Here is a 13,775-nt window from a genome sequence, read left to right on the forward strand (position 1 = left end):
GACATGTTTATCTTTTAAGATGATTTCACGGATAAATTACCTGAGTCAATTTAAGATGCTATAGACGCACTCATATCTAAAATATCAACTCTCTTGCTTGCACTACGATTGAAGGTTATTTGATTCAAATGAAACAAACAATTTTTAATCTACGACAGTCAGTTTCCTCTAGATTTTCTTGATACCAACCTGATTATATATGATGACAACAAAAACATCTTCTCATAGAATTAGAAAACCTTCAAGAATATTCAATTCACCATATTTAACAAAATTTGATTTCAATTTTAAAGACAATGAGAGTATGACTTTTGATTTTTCTAGTAGTAGGTTTTTTATGGGTTTAAATTTTTGAAAAGGGGAGAGTGAATAAATAATGATGTACTCTGAATGGATTATGAAAGAGATATTTAAGTGTCATGCCAACAAGTAAGTTCTCTTTTGTTTAGTTAAAATTATCATATAATAAACATATGCTTTCTCACATATTATCCTAATTAATGAACAGAAAATTAAAGGATAATCACTACAAAGCTAAAGATTTTGATCTTGAATTTAGAAAGATTATTTTTTTTTATTGTAGATCCAAAAATAAAGAACTGGTTCTACTTGATGTGTCAACAAAACATATTCTAGAATAATGAGGTAGAAACTTAGAAAATGTTATGTTATGTATCTTTATGTAATAGCAATCTGATACATACGTATATATATGGGTTGTTTTACATGTCTTATATTTGTTTCAATACGACTTTGATTGATAGGGTTATGTCTCAGTTTTGAAATTCTGATGTATGTCGATTTTAAGTATAGTAACCAACAAGCTACAATAGTAACTTATTTATCAGTTGTTTTATATTTATGTTGCTGACATGCTTAACTAGTTTTTCTTATTGATATATACTATTTATTAATATTATATTCTACCACCTGCGTAAAAAGTCAAAGCAACAAACTAATCAATAATACAGATACACCACCATGAATTGCTTGTTTAAAACATATATAGACAAGACGTACCATATATATTATTCTTTGCGGTTGATAATGTACTTCTATGTAGGAGGTTTATGCACAATCATGTATTATTGTCCGACATAAGAAATTAATAACCAACATTATCAAAGGCTTCAACATCTCTTCTAGTTAGCCTTGACATCTGATGAATGAAGTTTATGTACCCATAAATTGTGATGAAGAGTTTCACTTAATATTGACTGTTATTGTACTCAAGAATAAATGTATATGAGTTTATGATTAACTATCAACATCAAGACATAGAGAATCATCATCTGAGATTCATAAGTTGGTTGTGATGTTTTCAACTTACTTGGTTGATAGTCAATTTCTATAACAAATGAAACGTACGGTCTAATCAAATTTGAAATCATACAAGGATAAAATGAGGTAAGGAAGCCAATTTTTGTACCAATGACTTTTGAGGCTTAATATATGAAAGACATCACTTAAAAAGTGAGTGATAGTCTATAAGAATCATTTCAACAAATTATGTCTATACAAGACATACAATATTATACTATTTTTGAACAAATTTTTTTAACTCAAGATAGTTTAATATTAAGTGACTATGGAGTTTTTGTAGCTGGCGATGCTAGTATTTGAGTTAAGACTTGTCAATTTATTTTTATAATTTTGAAGCAGAATCTTATCGATTGAGATACACCTCACTTTTATGATTTTACGAAATTGTCATGACAAAAAAGGCTGTGTTAGCAATAATGAAGACTCCAAGACCAAGACTCAATTATGTTCCACCGCCCAATGAATTTGTGATAGTTAGCATTGACTAGTTAGAAAGGTACTTATGTTTTTATTTGAACAATATTTTGGCTAATGTATTAACAAAATACTGATCAAGACATATTTTTATCTTTATGTTGAACGTTTTGTTTTGCATTTTAAGAAATTAATTATAACATATAATTTAGGTAGTGTTTAGTTATTTTTCTCACAATCTGTACAAGTTATTTTTATTGCACTAGTTTCATTAATATATTACAACAGGTGCTTTACTATTTATCAGTGTATCTTATAATATGTTACATAAGATACATTATTATTGTATAATGTATATTATAATGTAACTTATCATAAGTCTGACATACATAACAATGTTTTTAATATTAATGTATCAGATACATTACTGGATAATATTTTTGATTATAATATAATTCTTTGCTATGTATTTCTGTACAAATTATGTAATGTATTAGTAATTTTTATATAGATATGTTATTTATAACAAAGTATTAGATACATTAATAAAAAATAATGTATCATATAAATTAATTATTACCTATGTCTCAGTGTATAAATCATGTAGTGAATTAGTTGCCATTATATAAGTATGATATAGTGCAATCATACTTGCAGTCTTGTATCTTTGTGATAGTTTAGACTAATGTATCAGAAAGTCAACTAAAATATGTGCAAAAGATACAGAACAGTTTAGTGTACCTAAATAGAAACGACAAATAAAGTAATGTATCATTAGTTGATTACTTACAATATATCAATGACATTTTATATTTATAAATTATAAAATAAATTTACATTCATTAAAGTATATGTATTAATAATTAAACATATGTATAAATGGTCACCAAGAATAGAAAAATAATGTACATCATTAAAATTAAGTTGTACTTACTATAAAATGTGTAAGTGATTCATCAAATATTGAGTAATGTATCAACAACACAACCAGTGAAACTGAATGAAATGCATCTCTGAAAATAAAATAAGAAAACTCCCATAACTTGTGATAAAGTCATTACATGAAAACTGATTAACGAAGATTTAACACTATTCAGATTAGAAAACATCATGTTCATGATGAAATATTTTAATTAAATCATGTTATGTATCTGTCAACACAAATTTTGCTTCTCCTTTGAAAAAAAGCACAAGTCCGTTTGATGTGACCTGCACAATCGCATCATCCACAATAATTTATGCTTGATGAAAGAATTTTATTAGATTTCTTATGCCTCCCTTTCTTTGATCTTTTGAGTGGTCTTCGGTATTTTGGTGGTAAGACCTCTTCCTCATTAATATATTTAGGCACAAGTTAATCCTTCATATCTGACATTAAAATCATTAAAACTTTATGCGTCCTCACTGATGTTCAAGACTTATAGTAATCTGAGTAGTATGAATTCATATCATCTACATTTTTGCTCTTCAAAACTACAATTGTGTGAGGACATGACATCTCATTAAGTTGAAATCATTCACAGTTGAATGTTTTACTCTCAATATTGACAATGTGCCTTCTACCAGACTCGTATACAATGTACACATAGTTTGATAAAGTATTAACCTGTCAAACATATAACCAGGAATTCAACTGATACGTAAATATAATTTTTTAAATAAAATTTCAAAATTTTGAAATATGCATAAAGAAAAACTAATATATATGTATCTTTTAGAACATACTGTCATGTGAGAAGATTTTGCTCCATTATGAAGTAGAATTTCTTTAAACCTTCTTTCTAGTATAGTTTTTGCATATGATGCTATTTCTTTGTTTTTGCAGTTTCATGATCCAATAATATTCTTGATTCTTTCAGAAATTCTAATATAGACAATTCCCATACCTTTACCAAACAATCGTTTATATATTCAGTAATATTAAATGTCATCATCCTATCTCTGTTTATTGGTGCATGAACTCTTGACATTTTTTCATAACCATCATGATATAAGTAATATTTTATCCTATGATCCACCTTAACTACCTTGTCTATAAGGCAATCAAAATCCTCTTTTCTATAAGCCTTCATCATAGAATAGTACAAGTCGCTAGTCTGTTTTTACTATTTAGAAAGTTAGTGCAAACATTCTTTCAAAAAATTCAAACTCATGCAAGATGAGGGACATTAAGATACACAATGCTTATATTTCTGATTATGCTTTTATTGGGATCTGATATAATCCACATGTTCTCATGTTCTCCATACACACTTTTAAACTGTTGAAAAAATCATGTCCATGAATAATCATTCTTAGTATTTACAACGCCATAAACTATTGACAAAATCCATACTAAATAAAAAAACATCCATTAAGTTAATGAGTACACTTATGGTAACTGTTTTAAAATATCAGCAAATAACATAACACATCAAAATATAATGATACGAAATATTCTAAAACTAGTTCATTAAACTCATATCAGTTGTTGTAGCTGCACCTTCTAGAGTGTTTGTCAAAAGAGAAGTTCCTTAGTATGAGCTACTTAAATGAGCCCCATCAACCACAAATACTAGTCTACAAAACTTGAAATCATTTTTCATTGGGTGTAAACTGATAAAAAATACGTGAATTCATTTTCTTCTGACTTATGTATCCTAATGTGTGAGTTAGAATATACAATGTTTAGAATATGAGTGTATCTCTACATTTATCTATATTCATCAGTCTGTCCACTCCTTAGTATCTCTATAGAATACTCCTTAGTTCATCATGCCTTCACATAATTAATATCCACCCCTTAAATAACTTTTATTTCTTCCATTATATCTTCCGAAATGTGTATTTTCTTATGATTAACTAACTTTAGCATTGTAAAGTCACTAACAAAGATTGTGGTAACTCTCTCACTAATTCAATATGTACATACATCGTTGAACGTACGAATCATAAAGATATCTGAATTATTTAGGCAAGATACCTTCGTGATCCAATTTCTATCTTCATTAAAATAATGTAGGTCATAGATGAAAGAAAAGTATTTTTCACATTAATGACAATAGCTTATACCAACACAAATCCTCATAATGCAGTGTATCTCAAGTAAATCATGTTTTGTACAAACAGGATAACATGTAATGTATATGAAATACAGTAGGCTGTACGTAATCTGATTATAAATAGTGTATATATAAATTATTTCATGATGAATTTATCAGACATTCAACCAAAATGAATAAACAACTATAGTTAAGATACATAAATAGCAATGTATCCTTTTACAATATGCAACATTTATTCAATTTATTAAAAAGTAAGAATTTCTCCTATATAGGTTGTAAACATACCTCTCTTTTTTAAATTTTTTAGATCTAAAATTAAAGTAATGATCTGCGATATATTTCGTCATCACAGATACAAGAGTAGTTTTATTCCTGTAAAGCTGTTTCTCCTTCACGTACTTCTTTATTTTTGCAATCACTAATTAGGTTTTAAACTTTCAATTCAGGTATAAATAAGGAGTACTCATTTTTTGATTCAAAAACAGAAAGTGCTAGTGCATCATATTTCATTCCTTCTACACAAACTATGACTCCAATATCCCTATCGAACATTACCTTTTCTGTAGACTTATCTGTTGAAGTTATGAACAAAGAATACATTACAAATTTTGGAATATTTTTCTTTAACTTAGCATAAATTTTCACTCTATTTTCACTCCTTATCATCATTGGTGATGAATTTACTTTAATGATGTATCAGACGTTAAATTTTTTCTAGATTTCTCAACCCTAATTGTGCTGTAATTGCCGAAAACACTCACATACAAAATACTTTCTACAATCATAATTTCACCACTTTTTTATCGTTCATACTGTATTTAAAATTTCCAGACACCAAAATGTCTCAATAAAATTGAGATGTTTATCTTCTATCTGGACTAAAGAAAATAAAATCAGAAAATATAGATAGGGTAAATTGGGAGAATTTGGTTGAATAAATTGGGAGTACTTGATCGAAGGTGCATGATTTGGTGATTCAAAATTTGAAATTATTATATTGTTACTATATTTAAGAAATTTAACAGATACACCATAATCATGACCGCATAAATTGCTCACATTCATATGTTTCTCATTATTTTTCTTTTACATTGTTAATTAGTTAATACTTATGTATCACGAATCTTAATTATGTATAAGGGGTCACAAAATTTAGGTTTGGTGTAATTATTAGTAAAGATATGACAGAAATTAATTAGCTAGCAAATTTCAGGAATTTAAGTTGCTTATACATAAAAAAATTAAAAAAAAATAAAGAAAGGGAAATGAAATGAATTGAGAGCCTATTTGGTTGGGTAGATTACATTTCGGGTCCTTCAGAGTGTTCGATCTTGAATTCTTACCCTTCTAATGTCCGATCTTAAATTTTTATCTCCAAAGGTGTATGGTGTTAAATCTTTGTTACTTCTAAATAAGTTCAATTGTTTACCTATAAGACAAAATTTGTGGTCAATTGAGTAGGTTCACTATCTTAAAATATCTTGAACGTGTGACTTATGGTCAAAATATCTAAGTTCTAATATTTTCCTATAAGGCAAAAATTTTGTTCTATTTGTGAATCTTCATTGTCTTGAAATGTCATGATCATTTGCTTTATGGGAAAAAGTTAGAATGTGTGCCTTATAGGCAAGAGTTATTAAAAGGGGTCAAAAATTATAATGCCCGAGTCTATACCCCGGACGCTAGACGGTGCTCATAATTCCAAAGGACCAAAAGCTAACCCATGATTGGTACCTGCTACAATAACTAAGTAATAAATACTGTATTTATGAAAAAATAGGTGAAAACATATGCCATAAGGTTCAAATCTATAAATAAATCTGAATGCGGTGTCAAAATACCAAAACTGAACATAAGTACTAAAAAATTGAACAACTGTCTAAAAAATACTCTAGTCTGAAAAGCCTCTAACTGTCTGAACTTTGGAGTTGATGGGACAAGACCCCAACTAACTTTATCTACTAAAATAAAACTAAAGTACTGTAAATAATAAGCACATCCTCGAACTATGAGGACTCACCACTACTCTGAAGGCTGAGAATCTAAACTGCTAAGGGTGCTCTGAAGCCCGTGCATCTGAACCAATGATATAAGACATCATAGCACAAAGAAAAGCATGTGTAAGTACTTTAAATGTACTAGGATGCTCAGTGAGGTAGGCTGATATGCATGGGTTCATATGCATGCACAATAATAATTGAATAACATGAGTATGACTGAGTAAGAATACATGCATGAATACATAGACTGTAACTAAGATCGTACTAATACTGAGTACTGAATCGGAATATTGATAACCAATATAAATACTGTATTACTAATTATAGAATGACTGTATCTGACAGTTCTAAATATTGTGGAACCATACTGAGTTTTGTACTGTGCTGAGTGACTACATCTGATAGTTCTGGATTTGTAGAACTGAACTGAGTTCTATTCTGAGATTGAGACTGGAACTGAGACTATGGGAGGTAATCATCTAACAGACATGCCCCTTCTCTAAATGATTTAGGGTTCAACCTGTAACCCAAGTTAGAAGGGTGTCAATACCATGCCACGGGTAAGGACAAGCTGTGAGTTAACCCTCTCTGATAGAAAGATCTTCTATCAACCCTCGCTGATAGGAAAAACTCAAATGAGATATACCAACCCTACTAATATCTTGTAAAAAGATATCTCACCCTACGCTGGCTATGTGGTTCTGGAACACATGGATTGCTTCTAAGGATCACACCCTCTACTAGCAGGTGAGTCCCCATCCTTGGGTTTACTCGGTGTTGAATCCTACTCCCAACTAAATAGACACTGGAATGAGTTCTAAACTGTACTAGGATGGACTGAGCTGTTACTGATATTACTGTTTGACTGAACTGAACTGAGTTCATTGGATTTAGTGGACTGACAAAAACTACTGAACTTTGTTAACTGACTGAGTACTACTGAGTACTACTGAGTACTACTGAGGTTTGAATTGAGTACTGTGACTGAATTACGATCACTACTGAGGTTTCTTGAGTGTTTGTAAATGACTGAGAACACTGTTGATCATGAAATGACTGATACTGTTCTATAACAGACCATGGCTCTAGGTAATCAGCTAGATTATCGGGTACAAGTACCACCAGGACTCGATAGCATAAATTAAAAGACATGGCATAACATGAATCATGTAAACTATGAACTTAATCACCATTCATTCATTGGGGGAATTTTGACAAACACTTGCATGATATAACTTGCACATAAGCTAACTTGACATGATTTCATTCTCTTAATAGTTCACATGGACAATTTATCAAACACTTGGTGAGCATAGTATATGCACATAGTATTGAACAACAAGTGAGCATCATAATTTATTTTTAATTTCACAAGTCAAGGGTTTATCATGGATTCTACACACATAATGATCAATTTCACATGAGATATATATATAATGATGAATTAGGAACTTAATCCAAATAGCAATCATGGATACACTTTAATTCCAACCATGGAAATCATAAAATTAATTACTTGAAGGTCAAAAGAGATTCTTGGACTCCAAGGGGTGGAAGGAACCCTTGGATGAACACTTCGCATACCTTTGTTGAAGAAATTCTTAAAGATTATGGTTGAATTTTGAGTTCTTAATTTGAAATTGGATCTTCTAGGGTTTTATTCTTAAGATAATTTGAGAAAGAATGACTATATTTGCTCTATAAGGAGTTTAATTTCGTGTTTTGGTGGTTGAGGGTAAAGGGAAAAAGACCTAAATATCCCCTAAAATGCGGTCTTTTAATGACTAAAAACTGAGTTACCGATGCGCAGGTCGATGCGGCATGTCGATGGCATCGACGCAATAGACTACACGTTGTACCATGTTCGTGTCGATTCACAGGAATTGGATGCTGGTAGCTGGGGAAAATAGTAATCAATGCGATAGTCATTGCGGCGCACCAAGATCACGTTGATTCACTATTTTGGGATTCCAAAGGAGCTTCAAACGAAGTCTGAGAAATCCAAAACTTATTCGAAAACACCTACGGATATTCCCGATCATGAATCAACCTAAACATCAATATTTAATGAAGATAAAGGTCATGAAATAAGATTTACAACATTCATAGGTTAAAATGACACTAATTTTGAGTGCTTATCTAAACTATTCTAAGTCTGGGGCCCCTTGACAAGCCTAAAGAACTGAATTAAGATTACGATTTTGGGGGGGTCTTACATTATCTCCCTCTTGGAAACATTCATCCTCGAATGAGACTGCTGAGATTGAGAATACTGAGAGACTGAATTACTTAGTGGACATGAAAATCTGGAACATGACTATATGATTGATATTACTGGTATTTTGAATTATCATACTGAACATGCATATCTGATGCATGGATATAGCTGAACATGATTCATGAATGCATGACTGGGATTACTGATAAACTAAATTTATGTACTAAAAATGGATATCTGATGCATGGATACATGACTAAACTGGATCATGAACGTATAACTAAACATGCATCAGTAACTGATACCAAGTTTGTAACTAAAATCTGAACATGAAACTGAATGAGTTCAAGGAAAACTATTACTTAAACTAAAAAATACTTATGAACTCAAGATCATTTTCAGAGTACGCATAAATAGGAACATGAGATCATGACTTCTGGAATGTGGTACATGAACTGAATATCGTGCACTAAATTGAGCCCTTTGAATACGTGGCTTACGACTGAGATTGGAACTTGAGAGTCAACTTATGAGTACCCACTACTCCAAACTGGATTTTTTACGTGAAGAGAAATGGGAGTTTTAGGACATGAAAGCTCAGGGTTATAGTGCATCTCCCCCTTGGGACATTATATCCCTCGATGAATGCTGACTTGGCTGAGATACTGAGGAAAACTAGGCAATGCACAAAGCACCTTCGAACTAAACTATGATTGAATATTTGAGATTTGAAACTGAGACATGATACATGAACTGAGATGAACACGCAATACCTGATTGCTCCATCTTGGAATAATTTAATTCACGAGACATTCGGATAGAGTGACTAGATAGAAAGATGGAAACCACACCACACAAACTTATCTCTCTGACTGCTAATATTGAATTATTGGCTTTACGGACTAACTCATACTAAAACCTTATTCTCATCTATACTCACCACCTTAGTATGACACTTCACCTGGGATTACTAAAAAATATTCATATGGGTGCTGCGCATGAATGCATAAGCATACTAAATTATCTGATTAACTGGATGACTAATAATTGAATACTGGGCATACAAGACTGAATTAAGCTTAGTCTAAATAATGGGACTGAAACTATAGAGTGTTATGTACACGAGGTAAGGACTGGTTGGGTAACATGACATAACTGAGCATGAATTCATAAAAAAAAATCTGTATTAGTTGAGAATACAAGACCAAGCATATAACATGATTCTAAAATATTCTCTAAATGGAGGTACTGAAATACTGATAACTAAATAACTGATAATTGTATGCTATAGTCAAGCAAACCTGAAACTGAACTAATTTTCTGATCTGATTGATCGACTGTGACTAAGACTATAACTAAGATGGTAACTGAGACTATGATTTATATGGTGACCAGGACTAAACACACTATAAGGCATGAGTGCAGAATTCATGAGCTGCATGACCTTAGTTTGGAGTTCATGATTTCATGAAATATACTTCGTACTGCTGAGTGAACTGGAGCTCCTCATACTAGGAACTGGAAATGCACACAAATCTATGGAAAGTATGTGAATATAAGTTGTGTTCATGGAGCTGAGACATAAGGCATGCATAGGTATCGTGATGAATGAAGTATAAGCTTTGAGCTGAGGTAAAGATGGGTTGAGAATCATTCCTACCCATTACTTTTCTGAACATACTAATATTACTACTGAAATCTAGAAGCCTGACTTTCTGAGATATCATAACTGGACAGTTCCTGTATACCCATCGGGCTATGATAAAATGAACCATTGGGGTGGAGGATGAGAAAGGTTTTGTTAATATCTGGTATGACCTTAAAGTTAATTGCTATACAAGGAGTAACAAAAGACAGAGAAACTCTTGGATCTAATGAGACATAAACATGTAAATGGGAGGTCTGTAACCTACCAATGACTGCATCAAGAGAACTTTCTCGATCTTGTCTATACTAAAGTGCATAAAGCCTATTTGGGCACTGCCCACCGGCACTGGGAGTGGCACCCTGCTGATTTGAGCAACCAGACTGAGCTGAAGAATGACTGTACTGACTTTGTGTACCATCCTTAGGACCCTCCAATGTTAAATTTGACATTATTAGTACTATGATCTAATTGATAAACTTGAAGGGTGCATTTTCGGGATCAGCATATGATATGTGAACAAGTATCTTGCTAATTTTACTAGGATTTGTTCATCATATGCTATTTCATGGGTAGACCAGGAAGCTTTGATATTAAGGTTTTTCCCATTCTTACTTATAGGAAAAACATAATAATAGATAGGGGAACTTTTAAGAGGTTCAATCACTACTTGGCTTGAGTTGCATAAATAGTTTCTAAACATATTATTCCCTCCAATAAAAATGCTACTGTTGATATATAAAATCTATAATTTTAAGACAGCTACCTACAGAATCCATATATCAATCATGGTTTAGATTCACGAAGAAGCTGAGCATAGTACCTAATCACAGGATCACATGATACAATCTATTAGAAATCTACTATAGATAATTCAATATCAGTTTAAGAGAAATGGAAGATGCTATTTTGGAAGTGCATTCATGCATCTTCGGTGAGACACTATGCAAGAAATACTAGATGATTTTAGGGTGAGCATTCGAGGTTAGCATACTTGAGACGCTGAATGTGATGTTGGTACATATGATATTGGAACAGTTTCTGATTATTGTCTTGGTTATGATTAGGTAGCATAAGAGGTTGCATAGCTTTAGACACATTGGGTTGCTTACATAAAAATTTGCAATAATAAGAGCTGAGAAAGTGAATGTAGTTGGGTCACAGGGTCTAATTATAGGACTTTTGAGACTGAATCTGAAGAGGAAGCAAAGTATCTTGATCGATAGTTTGTGGATTTTAGAGCCCAAGGGCATGAGAATTAAGGTCAGAACTATTATCATGATAAACACAGAGACTGACTAGAGACAGACATAGTTATTGGAGATGAAAATATAAATACAAAGAGAAGAGTGGTAGATATATACTACCAGGTAGCTGGGATACTGAGTCTAGAGTTGAATTAATATTTGTAAAGCTAGTCAAAGGCCAAGAAAGTCAAGAGAGATATCTTACAGAGATTAAGGAAGACCTTTCATGACTGAATCATAAATTTGAGTAACATGATACCACAATTAAGCAACTGAAGTAGCAGTATTTCCAGATATAGGACACATTGATCAAAGAAAACCTTGCACTCTTCCTAGTAACACAGTTACAAATCCAAAGAATGATTGTCACTACCATGCCATTACCACTCGGAGTGGTAAAACCACTGGAGATCCTCTTGAACCCATTGTTGATGAACAAAAGAATGATGATGATTCTGTTGATGAGGAGAGTAGCACCAAGAAATATATAGGAAAAAATATGGTAGAAGAGCCTATTTTGAAGCCCATTCCATGACCTCACCTTTCTTTTCTGCAAAGGCTAAAAATAAGCAAGAAGTGGGTAGGTATCAAAAGTTTTATCTATGTTAAAGGAGTTGTTAGTTAATATTCCTCTTGTAGAGGCATTAGAGAAAATGCCAGGATATGCAAAATTCATACAAGATCGATCACATAGAAGAGGTTAGTCAGTTATGAGCCAGCCAATAATATTCATCACTACAGTGTTTCAACTACTAGATTATTACTAGAGAATAAGAAACATCCCAGTTCTTTCATCATACCTTGCACCATTAGATCTTTCAACCTCACTTAGCCATCATGTTATATGGGTGATAGTATAAACCTCATGCCCTTAGTAGTATTTAAAAAGTTGGGGTTGGGAGCTCTCAAATCAACCACTATGAAACTAGTGATTAAAGATAGGACAGTGTAGAAACCCATTGGCATTTTATATAATGTATTGGTGATATGGCTTATTTTATCTTTCCTATTGATTTTGTGATCTTAGATTGTGAAGTGGACTTTAAAGTCCCAATTATTTTAGGAAGACCATTCTTGGGTACAGATAGGATGTTAATTGATTTGGAGCTTGGAGATTTGATGTTGAGACTAAATAATTAACAAGTGGCATTTAATGTATGCAAATCTATAAAGCAGCCTGATGAGTTGAGAGTGATATATGTGATTGGTGCATTTGATGAAAACATAGACTCAATACTTATTATTGATACATTAGCTACTTTGGAAGATACTTCTGATGTTGTTCCTATAGAAGAGAGGTTGGGTGTTGAAGCCTTAGCAGCTTTGATTATGAATTTCAACAGCGATAGAATTGATGACTATGATGATATAGTGTGCACACTTTTTAGAAGTGGTTCTTATACTTGTACACCAAGGAAGTTTGATTTGGATTTGAAAAATAGAACCACTTCACCTGCTCTCCCATCTATTGAGGAGCCACCCAACTTAAGTTGAAGGCCCTTCCTCTTTATTTGCAATATGTATTTTTAGGGCCCAACAATACTTTGTCAGTAATTATTGCTACAGATTTAATAGAGATAGAAGTGGAAGCTTTATTATCAGTGCTACAGGGATTCAAGAGGGCCATTGGTTGGTCTATTAAATTAAAATTGAACAACATTTTATTCCAAGTATAGAGCATCAACATAGACTTAACCCTCCTATACAAAAGGTGTTAAAGAAAGAGAAATCAAGTGGTTGGATATTAGTGTAGTGTACCCTATTTCTAATAGCAAGTGGGCTAGTCTGATACAATGTGTTATGAAAAAAGGTAGTATTATTGTTATGCCTAATGACAAGAATGAGCTAGTATTAATGAGGTCATTCAGAGGATGTAGAGTATGC

The 13,775-nt window shown here is 32.1% G+C and overlaps 1 pseudogene; it reads left to right on the plus strand.

Moving 5' to 3' along the window:
• The window catches only part of LOC107849088, a 31,738-nt pseudogene extending 18,353 nt beyond the window's left edge, over window positions 1-13,385 (plus strand).
• The last annotated feature ends 390 nt before the right edge of the window (window positions 13,386-13,775 follow it).

This window comes from Capsicum annuum, chromosome 12 (assembly GCF_002878395.1).
Source record: "Capsicum annuum cultivar UCD-10X-F1 chromosome 12, UCD10Xv1.1, whole genome shotgun sequence".
In the NCBI taxonomy this organism is placed as follows: Eukaryota; Viridiplantae; Streptophyta; class Magnoliopsida; order Solanales; family Solanaceae; genus Capsicum; species Capsicum annuum.